The sequence below is a fragment of the Schistosoma mansoni genome, chromosome 1, assembly GCF_000237925.1.
Source record: "Schistosoma mansoni strain Puerto Rico chromosome 1, complete genome".
In the NCBI taxonomy this organism is placed as follows: Eukaryota; Metazoa; Platyhelminthes; class Trematoda; order Strigeidida; family Schistosomatidae; genus Schistosoma; species Schistosoma mansoni.
This window is the reverse complement of record NC_031495.1, coordinates 10,133,933-10,152,480: the sequence shown is the minus strand read 5'-3', so window position 1 is coordinate 10,152,480 and position 18,548 is coordinate 10,133,933.

The window sequence follows — 18,548 nt, the reverse complement described above, 5'->3', positions numbered from 1 at the left end:
GTCATCAGCCTGAAAAAGACTTCTCTACTCACTAGGATGACGATCTTAGCGCTTAGCCTACATGAAAAGTGATGGTTAGATGGTAGATAAACTTATCTATTCCTTTCTTTAACCTAACTGTTTTCGAACCAAACGATCCCTTCAAACTTTTCATGACAATAACTTGTTAACTGATGAATGTATAGGTCACTAACGTAGTTGGTCTTTGTCGAATGATTGGGAGCCTATCGATTTAGACAGGAATGGTTTGACCAACCAGCTAACGTCGAATTCACACTTCGTGTTCAGCACCTAACGTTTGTTGCCCCTTCATCGTATGAAGGTACAATGTCTGCTTTCAAGACCGTATAACACAAAGGATGTTACTACAGAAGTACATTAAAGAGAGTAGGTACAAAGAAGAGATTTCAGCCACCACTGCATGGGTCAGTCCATGGCGTGCGTTAAATTGACGCGCTTCGATTGTCTTTGAGCTTGTCGTGGACCACTGAACTGTTTGAGATTTAGTGACCTGACCGCCGAAAGTTGTGTCTAGGGCCCAGTGATATTCACTGGTCTTACAAATACATTTGAGAGGAAATCCTGGGGCCATGTTAAGAATCGCCCGCCGGCAGAGTTATATGGATTGACCTTATTAGGTACGAAGACTGCTAGGAGTGTGAATTTTATTGTGTGGTATAGTGATTACCTTGTATAGTTCGATTTTATCGATCGATTTATCAGTCAATCGTATAAACTGTTGGCTGAGTCTGTAGTTTAGTTCGTTATTGTATTGGTAGACAAACATCATCACATGTACTCATGGATTAAATTCTGTTGTCAATCAGCCGAATAGGTATAAAATAATTACTAGGATTAAGGTAGTGCTTTATTTCTATTCAAACCAGTGCATGGGTGTATGCTCGCCGTGTTCAAGGTTCGTGATATGAAGCTATCAAAGTGATTCTGTACCTCATGGTTTCATGAATATTGACTGCGAAAGGATTCTGTACTAGTATCAAGAAGCCATTCAGTGACCTCTCGTTTCCAATCGGTACCTAAGGTAATTGGTGGTATGAACTATCTCCAAAGAATATAAATTAGGACGATCCCTAAAACTTTATAGTAGGTTCAACACTCATGTTTCACAAAGCTGAGAGAGCGTCATTCTACTCCGGCTACATTCATCACTTCCGAAACCCGTATAGAAAGTTGTATTTCTGTTCGCAGTAGCTACTCCTATGCCTAAATGTTTTCCTGTAGAACAAGATTCAATATCTGCTATATGTTTAAGCCATTCGATATCCAGACATTGAGAAGTTATGTGTTTTGTCTAGTACTATGTCAAGCTCACATGAATTATTATAATTTCTAAGCAAGTCAATTAACCCATTCTTCTTGAGTCACTTTGACAGCGTCCATTATTTGCCCATCAACCTTGATTTTTTCCAATATGGGCGTATGTGTGTGTCGCTTACCCTATTCGGCCTATTTTAGCCCCTCTGTTAATATCGAGTCACGCTTATCAAACGAATTTAACATACTGGTCTTCTCAAATCTGGTTTTTCTCTTCGCTTTCATCCTGGATGTGTAACTGGATAAACAAGTACTTAAAATAAATTCGTACAACTCAAATGGTGTTTGGCTTCTTATCATCGCCGACACACGAACGGGATTAGCCTAGGTAATACACGGAGTTAAATAGAATATCTATGTTCGTAGCACATTCATACTTCTGTCGACCATCCAAATCAGAGTAAAGTCAACGGGCCACTAAGACTGAACACTTACGTGGAGATAATCTTGCGGAATAGTTTTACCACATCGATTTTAAAAATTGAGTCGAATCGATATGGATCCCTGCCGCTTAGATCTAAATTTCACATTCCAAGAGGATATATTGACATAATTATTGCAGAAATATAATTCGAGGATTCTTATCACTTGTTACCTCAGCTAAAACCAACAAATAAAGAAAAACAAGTCAAGTAATCTACTAGTTGATGTTGCCAATCAATACAAGATACCTGGAATCCCACTGTCAATGGTTTCATCTTGACATTACCGAGAAGTTTGACAGAATTTAATTCAGAGTGAATACAGCTTCATCCTCCCATCTGGCTCAGTTGCAGTTTTAACAGGCAACAATGTGTATGTAAATGAAGTCGAAAGAGTCCTAGATGATTCATCAAAGTTCCTGTTTGATAATTAGTTTGCTTCGGCAAGCTGTCGCTAACAGAAGTTTGTTACCGAACTTATTTATTCCAAAGGATATAGTTATAAATTTCTCACTATCCTGGTAAGTTCTGTTTTTCTTAACTCAGTGACGTACTATATTATTTCATGTTCTCACTTAAAAATTGCTTTCATTCATTCATCTTGCACTGCTAATCTATTAAGCTTTATGGCTGTTTATGTATCTATTTCACGTCAGTTCTCATTATCTAGAAACGTGTCTCCATATGGTTTGAAATTATTCTCTTAGAGTTTTCATATTTACATTCGGAAATTTAAACCCACGTTGTGTACGAAAGCAATTTGTTGTAACCTTCAATTTACACTGTTAATCCTTGAATCATTTTATGACTTAGGGTAATGCGGAAATTTCTCTTTCTTTTTATACATTATAAAATTTTTTTCGCCTCTATTACTTTGTTTACTTGAACATTCATTGAATTGACTATTATTAATCTTCATATAAAATGCCCTGACGAGTATGTGTGACCAGATTGTTCAAAATGTATAGTGCGAATAAATCACATTTTTCAGATCAACTCCATCTTCTCATTGCTTTATCGAACTAACGATAATGCTTTCTTTTCCTTGAATATTCCATAAGAATTTCCAAATTACTAATCTTCATTAATATGATATAGTGTATATACGTTGTTTATAAATAATTACTACTACTGTTTCTAGGTTATGAGTAGTTGGAGTAAAACCTTAAAATAAATGAACTCATCTTCTTGTGCTAAGATAATTATTCTTCCTTTAGTGTAAATTCTGTTCAAATTAAATTCTCTAGAACGATACTCTAAAGTTACTTGAATTAGTAAATTAAAAATGAAAATAAAAGTTTATTATTTCCGCCAAATGTCCTGGTATGGCTGAGAGTGGAAAGAGTCATCTCTCTCTCGCTCGAAATGCTCTCACATGGCCACGTGCATACAACCACTACCATGGACGTCCTACTCATTGCCTTCTTGTTATGCCCCGATAAGGATAATGAATAGTAACTTTGGGATCTATTTATAAACCAATATTATGAATATTTTTTATCGTGTAATTGCTAAATAACTAAACTATTCATATTCATGTTCCCCTTATAATGGGCTTTATTTTGACTTACGAACTATTGATATACGATTTACCATTCTTGAATTATGCCCTGTCTATTAATTACTGTTCCCCTTACTCACAGCCACATTTGGTTTAATCTTGTACAAATGTTATTTTCTATTCTATGGTACGATGCGGTCTGTCTGTTTGGTATATAAAGCCAGTATGTTTGAAATACAAGGATTCATATTGCAGAGGCTGAGATTGGTGTTCTGGGCTTAACTGACTGGACTAGGAATAAGCAGGACCGACAAGTACTCTAGACTGCTCATACGGTTTCGTGTGTCATTGGTTCGATCGAGGATTTACTGCTCTCTAATTGGCGGTCTTATCACTTTATACATTAACTGGACATCCACTCGACCACAAGTTATAACACTTCTAGCGGAGGATATGTTAGTAACGAAATTGAGAGGACGTAAAGCGAACGTTCAGCGCTTTAACCCGGTTGGTATATCCACCTAGGTGAGTCGGAAAACCCTGATTCCAAACCAACAGTGCACATAGGTTCCAGGATCCTAAGGAAACAAATAGAATATGAATCAATCGTTGGTCGCCGGTTACTATGAGACTGCATCTCCTAAAGTTGTTCCACTGACTTGTGGATTAGACTTGTAGGTCGAGCGCTTGGAGAGTGGCCTTCGAAGAAAACTATCTGCTTCGTTTTGGGCACCAGGACAGTATTCCGGCCCTCACACAAATCAAATGATTTATGTGGCTCATATCTGTTTCGTGCCTCCTTGCGCCAATGTTTATAAATAAAAATTGCCACGCATGTATGTTACTCTGAAAGACAAAATGTAACTGTATTCGAAGCCAAGTATACACACAAAATTATCGGTTGATAGTTTTTTTGTGTGATTATATTATAGACATCAAAATCCAATCATAAATGATAGAGTCACTGTCATACACACTCGTTGTGTGTGTAACAGACCGGTTGTTGATACCAAATATGGTTTACGTGCGTTCATTTTGCGAAGTTAACTTAGAAAAAAGTCGTGAATATATGCATAGTAAACTGAGGGTTCCTGTTATTAGGTCGGTATACTTTTCTGGACAACCAATTATCTTGGGGTTTTCCGAAGAACGTCAATGGGTGTAGAATGTCCACACAATGCGAAAAAAATGTTGGGGTTTATTCACAGAACATAGATGAATTTTCCCAAAGTTGTCTAAAATTGTAAGTAAATTTTGGGGATATATTGGGTAAAACCCAAAACTTTGGGGAAACTCCTCAAACTGTCAAAAAATTGAAGGGTATTAACAATGGCTATAAATAAATTTCCTCAAAGTTTTCAAACACTTTGAGGAAATATTATGGAAAACCCAAAATGTCCTTGGGTTTTGGGGACAAAATTTTCTCCGAAATCAGGAGATTGGTTCGTATTATATATATATAAATCATATTCTAGAAGCTGCGTTGGGAGTTGTGACATTTGTTTATACAACTTTAGGTGACGAAATGTTCGAAGGTTGTTCTAATTAATTTCTTGATATCCACAAAAGCTTGTTTTGCTAACGTATTGACTATTAAGCTTGCTATGATTTATATCTTACATGGAACTTAAAGAAAAATGGGTATAATTTAACTACTGATTCTACAGTATAATCTACAGTAAGTCAATATTACACGAAACATTTTTGGCTGAATTTTCTGCGTTCAACTTTCAAAAGTGCAATTTTCCCGAAAACGAAATATCACAAGCGATGGATGTTGCGAGACAGGCTTTCTTTCACGACGCAAGATATGAAGTAAATTAGCGTCGATGGCGATCCAGAGAAAAGATAAGAATTATTAATTTTTAATGTATTACTTAATATCTGTACATATTTTGTTATCTTTTATAAATGGATTTTTATGAACTACTTTTTTCCGTATTATTTTTAAGCTGTCTTCACTAGCACCGACCCAACTGCAAGTTACTAATTCAGCAAACATTTTTACATTGCTTTTTGCACATGATGTACATTTCTCATGGCATTATAGGCTCTGGTGGCGTGTATTCCCAAATTCAATGATATTACCTAAGGCATTTGTTTGTCTACTATTAGCATGGAGGTGTTTGAGATTACTGTTATGACATAAAAAACTAACTGTTTCTTCTTTTTGTAGAACACTGTTAACGAAAGTTCGACCTTCAGGTGATAAATACAACAATTTTATCCTAAATGAAAAGAATATGAGGATATTAATTATTCCTGAAAAATGTATATGTGCTTTTCCATATTTTGATATAGAATCGCATTTATAAAACATCACTCTTTTAAACATGGATATATATAGCGTTTGTTATTAGAAGTGTTTACAAGATAGCACTACGTCGATAACGTGAATCAAGTTTAATTGTGTGTTCACATTATATTAACTTCTAAGAATCGTTTACTTAGTTCTGTGTACAACACTTATACAAGCTTCGTCTTAATAACCGCTCCAAAGTAGAGTAGGTTATTTTGAGACTAAGTTCTTTATATTCGATATCTTTACCCTGAATGACGTGGAATAAATAAATTAAGTAAGGACTAGTATACTAATATTCCTGAATGTTTATACGATCATGTGCATTTAACATGTCTGTATTGAACATCATAGGTCCTCTAATATCAATATTTGCTTCTAAACATAATGTTTCACTACACTGTAGGTTAGCCTTATCCTATATAAAGGAATTCTGTGGTATTATGGAAACGTCATCTTCTATGGGAAGTTCAGTGCGTTAATACCATTGTAGGTATTGCCCTTGCTTAGCAGACGTTTATCAGAATATTGTAAGACGATATCCATTAATTAGTAATCTGACCTCGATTTCGGGGATTAGAGCGAATGCACTGTTAACTTTGGGTAACATTAATGTGACTGTTTTCTCCGTGTAGCCTTAGTATTTATCATAAGTTTGTCACATATGGCATCGCACAAATCTATCGTAAGCACCTATAAACATTAGCCATACCAGACTACCTTCCTGTATTGCTGAGAACATGAAAAGAATTGATGATGGATTATTAAATATTTTATTAGAACATTATTAATGCGAAAAGTAAATTCGTTACACGTCATCGTGAAATATGTTCATGAAATTCAGCTTCCCTGTATTGCTAAGATAAACACACATATATTGGTAACAACAATTTTCTGTACAAGTATGTTGTCCTGGAGTTGGCAGCCGCACGGCATTTTTACTAGAATTGACCGCAAAAGAACGAAGTCCGTACTTTGTACGTGGACATTATGAGTAAATGTCATCTACAATTATCAGAACTATGCTTTTCTTATACACTGGAAAACCTTCAAAGCATTTTTGAATTCATCATTCATTAAGAATCTGTAAGATAGGATTGTCTAGCTGGAAGTATCAGTTACCTCGATCGAAATACTCCCAAATAAATTTAACGCAGTATTACTACTGAATGAATAGAGGCAAAATTCTCGCAATTACAAAAGAATGAAAAAAAATCATCTGAATAGCAGATGAAAAAATACGATATACACGGTTATATGTCATTCGATGTTCCCTGAAATATAAAGATCTCCTTAAGGCATACATACTACTAAGTTAAGCTAGCTTATAGACACGCCACCGGCCTCAAATACTTAAAATATGAAATGGCCGTCTAAAGAAAGCCACTTAAAATCGTTAAAATGGAAAAGCGGTAGTTTTAATCTTAAACTAGCTTCTATCTTATGCCGAATTTTCCTGCATTGATTAATATTCTGTTTTGTTTTCGGTTCACTCATTAGTTTTCAGATCTGCGCATCATACAGTTTTAAAATTTAGTGTTTTTTTTTGTTGAAAATTATACCACTAGCATATATGCTGGTGATTTAATTATTACCTTTCTGTTTTTTTAATGGTTTACTGCATTCGATAAGGAGCAAATTTTGTTGTTGTTGAATTTACTGTTATATCTCTATGCAGCAAAATTTTGACTGTAGTTGTTAATTTTTCTGCATCTAACTGTTATATCCCGACAACAAAAGTGAATGGTAACTTTGGGATCCATTTATGGACCAATATTATGCATATAATTTTTATCATATATCTGCTAAATAATTAAACTATTCATATTCATGTTCCTTTCATTGTGAGCTTTATTTTGACCCTTGGACTATTATTGTACGATTTACCATTCTTGAGTTATACCCAGTACATTAATTACTGTTCGCCCTATTCACAGCCACATTTGGTTAACTCTTGTACAAATGTTATTTTCCATTTTATTGGTATGATGTGGTCAGTCTGTTTGGTATATAAACTCAGTTTGTTGAAACATAATGATTCATACCACAGAGGCTGTTATTAGTGTTCTGGACTTAACTGTCTGGGCTAGGCAGAAGCAGGATCGATAATCACTCTAGACTGCTCATACGGTTTTCGTGTGTCACTGTTCCAATCGATAATTCGCAGCTCTCTAATTGACGGTCTTATCACGTCATACATTAACTAGGCATCCACTCGGCCACAAGATATAACACTAGTTCATTCAATTAATTTCCGTTACTGAAACTGAAATCCTTTAATAATATAGTTTCGTTTGAATAACAAGAATTCATTGATTTTCGATTAATACTTTATTGAAGGCGACTAATCAGAATGTATCTATATTTTAATATTTTACAAAAATATTTTTATCATTTAATCAGTCATAAAATACACCAACAACAAAAAAAAACTGTGATGGTTTGTATTGAAAATTGTGCATAAATGAAATTTGTTATTTTTTTAAAAAAAAAAGTTGTCAATCGACATCAATACAAAATTATGGATTAGTAGTTCTCAAAATGTTTTGTGAAGTACATGCACCTTTTGAGCAGTGATATAAAGAAAAAAGGGAATATTTATTTATAGTAATGTCTATATACATAATAGTTAGTTAGTGACTATTAGTAATATGACTCATAAATAAACCTACTTAATAGTAATATAAGTAGTTTCATATAAACTTATCTTTAATTAGTAGTTCAATATAAATAAATTTAGGTAGTAACGTCAAAATTAGAAAAAAAAACGATAATTAAAGTAACTTACTTATATTTGTATTATAATTAGTATAAATGAGTTTTATAAAATACATTTTTTTTGAGAAAATATACAGAATAGAACTAGCGTTGAAGAAACATTGTGATTGATAATTAAAGGCATACATTTTGTGCACAAAATCGAAAATACTATTTTTGTAGAAAAAATATATATATTTGTTCTTCTTATTTAAGCTATTTGCATTATTATATTTATCTGAAGGGGTTTTGTGGAGATTTAGTATTTTCAATGTTGAAAACGTGAGTCAATTGAAGCTAGACCACCTCCTATTGTGGGACTCCTCAGCAGTGCGCATCCACGACCTCGCCTCGCGAGGTCCCACAATAGGACAAAACGGCCATCCAGTGCTTCCAGGCTTTCCCTAGTGGTTTAGCTTCAATTGACTCACGCTCTCAATTTTGAAAATATTATAATTATTTTTCAATTACATTCATTTCTGTTATATCGATTGAATGAGTGCGTTCTTGCCCAGTTGATATATGTGAACGTGCTGATTCCCGCCAATTAGAATACAGTGAATTTATTGATCGCCCGATGATACACAATATCCGTATGAGCAGTCTTGAGTACTTACCAGTCCTGCTTTCTGCCTAGACAGTTAGGTCCAAAACACCAATAACAGCCTCTGCAATATGAATCATCATTTTCAAACATACTAGGTTTATATACTAAACAAACTGACCACATAGTACCATAAAATAGAAAATAATATTTGTGCAAGATTTAGCCAAATGTGGCTGTGAATAGGGGGAGCAGTAACTAATGGACTGAATATAACTCAGGAATGGTAAATCGTACAGTAATAATCCAACGGTCAAAATAAAGCTCACAATGGAAGGAACATGAATATGAATAGTTAAGTTACTTAGCAATTTTACAATAGGGAATATACATATCATATTGGTCCATAAACAGTTCTCAAAGTTACCATTCATAAATCTTCACAGGATATAACAATTTCTAGTTCAATAATTATCTTTTATTGAGTAAAATGTGTAGTAATATATATTATATTATATTATATTATATAGGGATTTAATACGTCACTAGATTGGTTAAATGTGCTATTTGGTAATACAAAGCTTTGTGTTTTTACTTCTGAGATGACAATTTTTCTCCTAATTTTAATTGTAATCTATTAAATTTAATTATTTAAGGACTGAAGTAGATAACAAAAAAATTATTATTCCGATTCTACTGAGGTGCTCCTTCATTATAACCTATTATGTTGGTATTATAACAGTAGGTAAGTTAACTCATTCTGAATTGAATGCAACTGAGAAAACTAATAAGTTCACATGTCGTCATCAGAGAATCTACTTTTCATACTTCTATTCTATTCATTGATCTGTAATTTTTTTAGCTTTTTTGTTCAAAAAGAATTGTAGTCGGGAATATCATGACGATAATGCAAAATTTACATTTGGATTCACTAGTTTCTTCAAACAGTGACTAATAATCATCGTGAATTTATTTTAGTTAAATCGAACGTTATTCAAAGTTTAATAAACATCTTGTAAATAAAAAGTTAGTAGTTTTATGACTACTACGATTATTTCAAATAATGAATTTCATGCATTCGAATCTTAGAATTAACAGTAAAGCTCACTCATTTGATGAACTACTAAATAAGATGGAATACACTTCATGAGTTTAGATGATAGATACCATTAAGCATTATGCCATGATTCAAACTAAATCTATAAGGATATATCAAGAGACTATGTTTATATATATTGAATTGGATATCTGTCAGAAACAAGGGGTAGACCATTAATTTCCATAAACAAAAATCTTTATAGATGCCATTTGACACTTAATCGTCTACCTTTTAAGAGCTATGCGAAATAAATTTTATTAGATTTGATTATTCTTAACAGTATACAAAACTTTTTATTATATGCATTAAACATGATACATGGTTTAATGATTTATAACTTATAATCTAATCATGCCTATTAAAAAAATAATATAATGGAAAGAGCAATCAGTGTTCTATCGGTTAAGTGCTCTGGCGCGAGACTGGTAGGTCCTGGGTTCGAATCTCACGAGGCGAGGTCGAGGATGCGCACTGCCAAGGAGGAGTCCCACAATAGGACGAGTTGGCCGTCCAGTGTTTCCAGGTTTTCCCTAGTGGTCTAGCTTCAATTGACTCATGATTTCAACTATAGAATAATTAATTATAATTGGAGATTAGACTATTTCGAGAAATCATTAATACAAAAATTATTTAAATGTTGAAATAATGAATAACTAATACGAAGAACAAAGGTAGTAATGAATGAAATGATAATTAATAAATAAGTAGATCTCAGTGTCATATTATATAGGAAACATAGGAAATATTTATTTCCAGTTTTATCACCCTAGTCATAGTTTAGTTTTAACACTAGTGGCATATAAATGTATATATGCACATCTTTAGATATTAATATGATATTTTTGTATGATCAAACGAACTTCTGTGAAGTATGCTACTTATGCTGACAGATATACGTAGTGTGTAGCGCAGTCGGAAGTGGAATGCCTGGCAGCAGAGGACTGAAATGAAAAGAACTGGAAGAAAATCGAAGAGAAAACAAAATAACACAGAATTAGAAGACTAATGGACTAGATAAAGGATATTGCAAAGAAGATGTGTAAACGATGTATTTAATGTATGATATTCATATTTTGCTAAGCAACTGTGTAACAGTACATTAAACAATAAATTGGTATTCCTCAACTAAGTTCTCGTTTACTCCACTTTAATGTATAGAAAACTATTCAGTTTTTCTACTGTTTATGAGGTGCAATTTTGCTCTGAATAAATTTCTGCTTAATATGGTTAATCTTTTCCTTTTTACCTTTTAGTGATAAAAGTTTCTTTAATTATTAAACTATCCAACGTTTAGCTGACTAAAATAATATTTCATTTTAATGAAGTTTTGTTTTCTGAGCTGGATGATTTGATCGTGAAGCTTTTATCATTCTTGTGAATGACATCATCAGCACAAACCTAAAACAGAAGATAAGTGTCATTCAGAAGAACAATGAAAGCTCTATGACCAAACCAAAGAACAAAACTTCACCAAAATCATTCACCTGAGCTAAAAATCTTCATCATCCCATAACACTTTATGCTCTTCAGAATATTATAAAAAAATGTATATTTATTATTTTTTTTTACCAAAACACAATGAACTTACTTACGCCTGTTATCCCTCGTCGAGGAGCATAGGCAGCTCACCAGCATTCTCCATCCAACTCTGTCCTGAGCCTTCCTTTCCAGTTCTTTCCAGTGAACATTCATCCTTTTCATATCTGCTTCTATTTCCCGGCGTAATGCGTTCTTTGGCCTTCCTCTTTTCCGCTTCCCTTCCGGATTCCAAGTTAGGGATCGCCTTGTAATGCACATTGGTGATTTCCTTAATGTATGTCCTATCCACTTCTAACGTCTTTTCCTAATTTCCTCTTCAGCTGGAGGCTGGTTTGTCATCTCCAATAAAACGCTGTTTCTGATAGTATCCGGTCAGTGAATGTTGAGTATCTTGCGTAGACAACTGTTTATAAATACTTATACCTTCTTGACGATGGATATAGTAGTTCTCCACGTTTCAGCTCCGTACAGTAGAACTGTCTTGACGTTCGTATTGAAGATTCTAACTTTGAAGTTAGTTGAAAGTTGTTTTGAGTTCCATATGTTCTTCAATTGTAGAAATGCTGCCCTTGCTTTAAAACACAATGAAAAAGAAACAATAAAAAGTAGTTACCATCTCACGAATTTCTGTTACTATTATTATTATTATTATTATTATTATTATTTTGTTTGCCACAAGTGTTGACAGGTGATCTATGTAAATAATTTCATAATTATTACTTAAAATAAATCATTTTAATACTAATCAACCTAGAAAAATAAATACATACATACATACAAATGAATTGAGAGAAAGAAAAAGGATATAAGCATACTGGCATGATCATTGGTATCCGTAATAATAATAAAAATAATAATAATAATAATAGTAATAGTAGTAATAGTAATGGTAATCATAATCATTAAAGACATTAGATACTATTAAAAGTAATACGAACTAACAATAATGATAAACAAAAATATCTCAGTTAAATTTTTCAAGCCAAGAATAGTAGTAGGTGATGAATTGTTTTATTGAATATGATTTTCAGAGATCGTATATATCTATATGCTTAATTATTGAAGTATTTAATTTGATTGTACCATATATATAAATTTTATTTAGTTATTTTTAGCTTAGTTATTACTTTTTTTAAAAAAGTTGGATTCTATCTCTAGAAAATAATCAAGTAAAAAAAAGGTGTTAGAGATTATGATAAAACTAGCGATTATATTTGAATTCAATGTGACTGATTATTATTGAAATTATTATATAATACTTATATAGTATCAAATAACCTCGCCTGTAGCTCTTCTAGAGTTACTGCCGGTCCCAACCGCGGGTAAAGGAGGAGGGTTGGGCATGGAGGGTTAGCGACCTCATCCCATACAAAAAACTAAATCGCTAAAAAAAGCGCTCACCCGAAAAAATAATTCAAACCATTTAAACTATGCCCTGGGAGTTGAAGCAATAATTATGATGCCTCATGACTTCCGAAGGAAGCATGAGGCCGATGCACCTTCTAACAACCAGAGCAACAATTTTTATAGGTACATGGAACGTCCGGACAATGTGGGAGACCGGAAGAATCTTCCGAATTGCTGCAGAAATGAGGAAATACAACCTGGCGGTGCTTGAAATCAGTGAAACACATTGAACGCAGATTGGACAACAACGACTATCTTCAGGGGAGCTTCTGTTATACTCCGGCCATGAAGACGAGAATGCTACACATACACAAGGAGTTGCACTGATGCTGTCCGAATAAGCACAAAATGCATTATTAGGATGAGAATTTCATGGGCGAAGGATCATCAAAGCCTCCTTCAAAACAAAGAGAGAGGGCATTACAATGAACGTCATCCAATGCTATGCGTCCACCAACGACTACGATGAAGGCACTAAAGACCAATTCTATGATAGGCTGCAGTCGATCTTCGAGAAGTGCTCAACCAAGGACCTGACCATTTTGAGGGGAGATCTCAATGCTAAGGTTGGAATGGACAACACTGGATACGAAGACGTCATGGGACGACATGGACTGGGAGAAAGGAACGAAACTGGTGAGAGATTTGCCAACCTATGTGCCTTCAATAAACTGGTCATAGGTGGTACCATATTCCCACACAAAAACATACACAAAGCCACTTGGATTTCACCGGATCACACTACACAGAATCAAATCGATCATATCTGCATCAACAAAAAGTTCAGGATGACGATGGAGGATGTGAGAACCAGGAGAGGAGCTGATATAGCATCAGTTCATCGTTTCCTGGTCGCCAAGAGGAAATTAAAATCTATGAAGCACTGGACTATGGGGCGGACAACATCACAAACGATTGATACGGCTTTTCTTCGAGATACTGAAAGACTCAACAAATTCAAGATAGCCCTCAGCAAAAGGTTCCAGGCCTTTCATGATCTACTCAATGAAGAGGGAACTACCATGGAGAGTAACTGGAAGTGGACAACAGATGCAATCATTTCAACATGTCAGGAGGTTCTGGGCCACAAGAAGCACCATCACAAGGAATGGGTTACTGTTGGTACACTGGATAACATTGAAGAAGGGAGGAACAAGAAGGTAGCAATCAATAACAGAAAAAGCTAAGGCACAAGCCGAATACACAGAAGTAAACAAGTGAGTGAAGAGGAATATCAGAACTGACAAACGTAAATATGTGGAAGATTTAGGAATGACAGCGGAAAGGGCTGCAAGAGAAGGAAACATGAGACAATTGTATGACACAACAAAGAAACTCGCTGGAAATTACCGTAAACCAGAACGACCAGTGAAAAGCAAGGAAGGCAAAGTAATCACCAACATTGAAGAACAACGGAACAGGTGGGTAGAACACTTCAAAGAACCCTTGAATCGACCAGCTCTACTGAACCCACCTAACATCGAAGTAGCACCCAGGGACCTCCTAATCGATGTTGGCCCACCAACAATTGAAGAGATCTGCATGGCCATTAGACAAATCAAGAGTGTCAAAGCAGCTGGATCAGACAACATTCCAGCAGAGGCACTGAAAGCAGATGTAGCAGCAACTGCAAAGATACTCCACATTCTCTTCAGTAAGATTTGGGATAACGAACAAGTACTAACAAGTACTACTTCTGATCAAAATACCAAAGAAAGGTGATCTCAGAGTGTGATAACTACAGGGGCATCACTCTTCTCTCAATACCAGGAAATGTCTTCAATAGGGTATTGTTAAAGAGAATGAGGGACTCCGTAGACCAGTAATTGAAGCGATCTCAGATAATTTTACGACATGATTTATGCATAAAATAAGAAAGACTGACTCGGAAAAGCGTTTTCTTTCGGGGGAATCTGTTTTCAATGCTATACTTACTTATACCCCTTAAACCTTGTAGAGGAGGAGAGGCCACCCATAAGGATACTTAATCGAGCTCTGTCCCGAACAATCCTTTCAAGTTGTTTGCAGTTGCCATCCATTCTTTTGATGAATGCTTCCAATTCCTGACACAATGTATTCCATGGCCTCTCTCTTTTCCTTTTGCCTTCAGGATTCCAAGTTACGGCGTGCCTCCAGCGCAGTTTGATCATTTTCTCAACGTATGTCCTATCCAGTTCTAGCATCTTTGGGAATTCAGTTGTCATATACCCTTTTTGCTATTTGAACATTACACTGTTATATCATTCTAGTTGTCTCCTGTGGTCTATGCGAAATATATTATTGCATAAATATTCATGTATGGACCCTTGACGTCATGCTGTCTGACGATAAATGGAATAGCTATTATCAGAATGGAGGGTTTGTGGAGATTGTAGTAATTTAGTAGTTGAATTCATAAGTCCATTTAAGCTAGACCACCACAGAAAACCTGAAAACATTGGATGGCCATCTCGTTCTAGTACGTGACTGCCCAGCAGTGTGCATCCACGATCCCGCAGTCGGAACTTAAACTCAAGACCTTCGATCTCGCACGCTAATGCTTAAGCTCTAAACTACTGAGCCGGCATCCAACGATGCTAATGTCCAACTTCAAACACTTCATGATACTGCGCGACCGTTCAACTATATTGTGGTCTTTAAGCAACATAAAATAATTCTGAACATTTTGAGTTAAGCGTCAAGTTCAGTGGTGTGATATCTACCAGTGACAATTCTGCCTAAGACTCAACGTCTTAGTGTATACATGTATCGAAACCGGCAGCTTAAGCTTTCAAACTTTACATAATAACCTACTTAACTTGAATGATCGTCATCCTTTAGCACACTAGAAATAAAGCGCACATTTTCACCTTCAGATTGTATTTCCCACTTGAAAGGACCCTAAATTTCATTGCTTCATTCCCTTTATTAATATCCTATTTTGTGACATTTCCCAAGGACATTTTTATGTTGTATATATACTCTTGAGTTGTATGTTCGTACCTCGGTGTGCTTGTGAAATATACTTTTCCTTCATCTGAACCGAGTCTTCGCCTTCTAGTTGGCAGTACTGGGACACATCGGAATAGTTTATCTTGTCTTATCGTTGTGTCACTGAATCTTCTTTAGTTTGCCAATCTCTTCAAACATAGCAATCTATTATAAAGTTTACTTTAATTTTCATCATTATCCATACTAGACAGATTCTTTTTTTATGATGAAATATTTACTTCGATATTAGTTTGAGCCTAAATTGAATCAATTTAATGATCTTATTTTTACCTTTTATAGTAGTAAAATGTATAGAAGGTTTATTATTAAGTGTATAAAGCTAATAGAAATTCCATTTTATTATTTTCCAATTCTCTTCTGTTATTATTTCAGTAGTAGTAAAAGTATTTTAATAATTCGAAAAAAGAATCTATGCTAGTTTTTTCTCTTTTCTAAGGTAGTGTATTTCTGTTGTAAAATAATATTTTACACGTATCAAATTACTAATGATTAGATGTTTAATGTCTATTGATTTTTGAATGAAGTACAAAAAAATTGGGTATCAATACTATGAAAAATTACTTGATTCTTTTAACAGACAAGAAAAGATCATTAACTATCAGAGGTCTGTAGAGTTTAATCAGATAGTGTATCTCACAGCATCATTGCCTATTACTAATATATAAGAATTGATCATCACAAAAAATTATAGAATAAGTATCAACACATTATCAATAAGCAAGATTAAAGACTCATGCTTTCAACTATGAAAATACTAAATATCTACAAAAACCCCTTCTGATAATAATAATAATCATATGCTTAGTGACTGATTTCGAGAGGTAAATCCAGGAGTTCTAGTGAGAAGCCCTCAAATGCCCTGGTACGGCCGAGATTGGGGAGAGTCCGCTCTCCCTCTCGAAATGCTCTCACATGGCCAGCGAATGTATAGCCTCTGCTAGGGAAGTCCTACTCACTGCCTTTTCGTGGCACTACTGATATTTACGAAATCGAGAGGACGAAAAGCGAATGTCCGGCGCTTTAAACGGGTTGGTGGACACGGAGGGTCCACCTAGGGGAGTTGGAAAACCCTGATTCCAAACCAATGGTGTACATGAGTTCCAGTATCCTGAAGGAACAAATGGCGTATGAATCAATCGTTGGTCACCGGCTACCATGGGACTGCATCTCCTTACGACGCTCCACTGCCTTGTGAATTAGACCTTCAGGTCAAAGGCTCCGAGTGTGGCCCCCTAAGAAAACCACCTACTTCAGTATGGGCACCTGGGCAGTATCACAGCCCTCACACAAATCGAATGAGATTTGTGAGGTGCATATGTGTCTGGTGCTTCCTTGTACCAATATTTGTGTGTTTAAATAATAATAATAATAATCTAGTGAGAAACAGTGACCAGTGGAGTTCAAACCACGTCTGTTGTGAGATAGGAACTCACTGAAGACAAAATGGTGAACGGTTGCTCAACTTCGTGGATTGGTTGGAGTTAGACATAAACACCATCGGATGCCGGCTCAGCGGTCTAGTGGTTAAGCGCTCTAGCGCGAGACTGGTAGGTCCTGGGTTCGAATCTCGCGAGGCGAGGTCGTGGATGCGCACTGCTGATTCGCACAACAGGATGAGTTGGCCGTCCAGTGTTTCCAGGTTTTCCGTGGTGGTCTAGCTTCATTTGACTCATGATTTCAACTATGAAAATACTAAATCTCCAGAAAAACCTATTCTGATAAGACTGAAATTACTTGATATCTCTACATCTAAATATAATAACTTGCGTTTGTTTAGCTCATCACGAGAACTACATATGCGTAAAACTCTTGCTTTCTAGAAAAGCAAAAATAGCTATACTGTTGATAGGTAACTTTCATGACAAGCCGATACTAGATGAAACACCACTGAAAATCAGTACTTCACACTTACGATGAATACACTACTAAGCTATGCCAAACTAGATTGAAGTAGCTGATTTATACTCATTGATTTTCAGCTGATGTAAGTTGACAATGGCAACTATCATCAACTCTTTTTACCAAAACACTATATCACCTTCAGAACAAATCATTTTATCAGCGGTTCTTAGATATCTGATGGATACTCTGTTATAACTATTCCTCACAAGACAACAAAATAGCTTCGTACTACTAGATTTTTTATTTGCTCAGACCTAAGCAATTATCACAATCCGGAAACCTAAAACTTTTTACATGCTACGGTCCCATAACTACAATAAATCCACTACAATTTCAACAAAAATCGAAACTATGTGATCACATCCTTCTACTTTGCAATAACGAAGTGAATTAAGACCAAATGAGTAAAAGATATTCTTAAGTCTAATCTACTATATCAATCGCTACATCCAATAATTTCATGATAATTTATGGTGTTCTTTTCTTACTGGAATATATGTAAAATACATTTCCTAGTCCGGCGGTTGGTCTTTATCTAATCAGCGGATAAAAATCTGAACGCGAAAACACTTAATGAAATGATTCTCTTTCAAATAGCTTATTCCAAAAACATAACAAGAATATTTCATTTTTTTAGAATCAAATATCGGACGTAAAAAATATACAGTTGGTCAATTTTACACACTTAAATACAACTGATCAAGTGAGATCATGAACCTACTAATACTAGTACACCTGGAAGCACTGGAAGG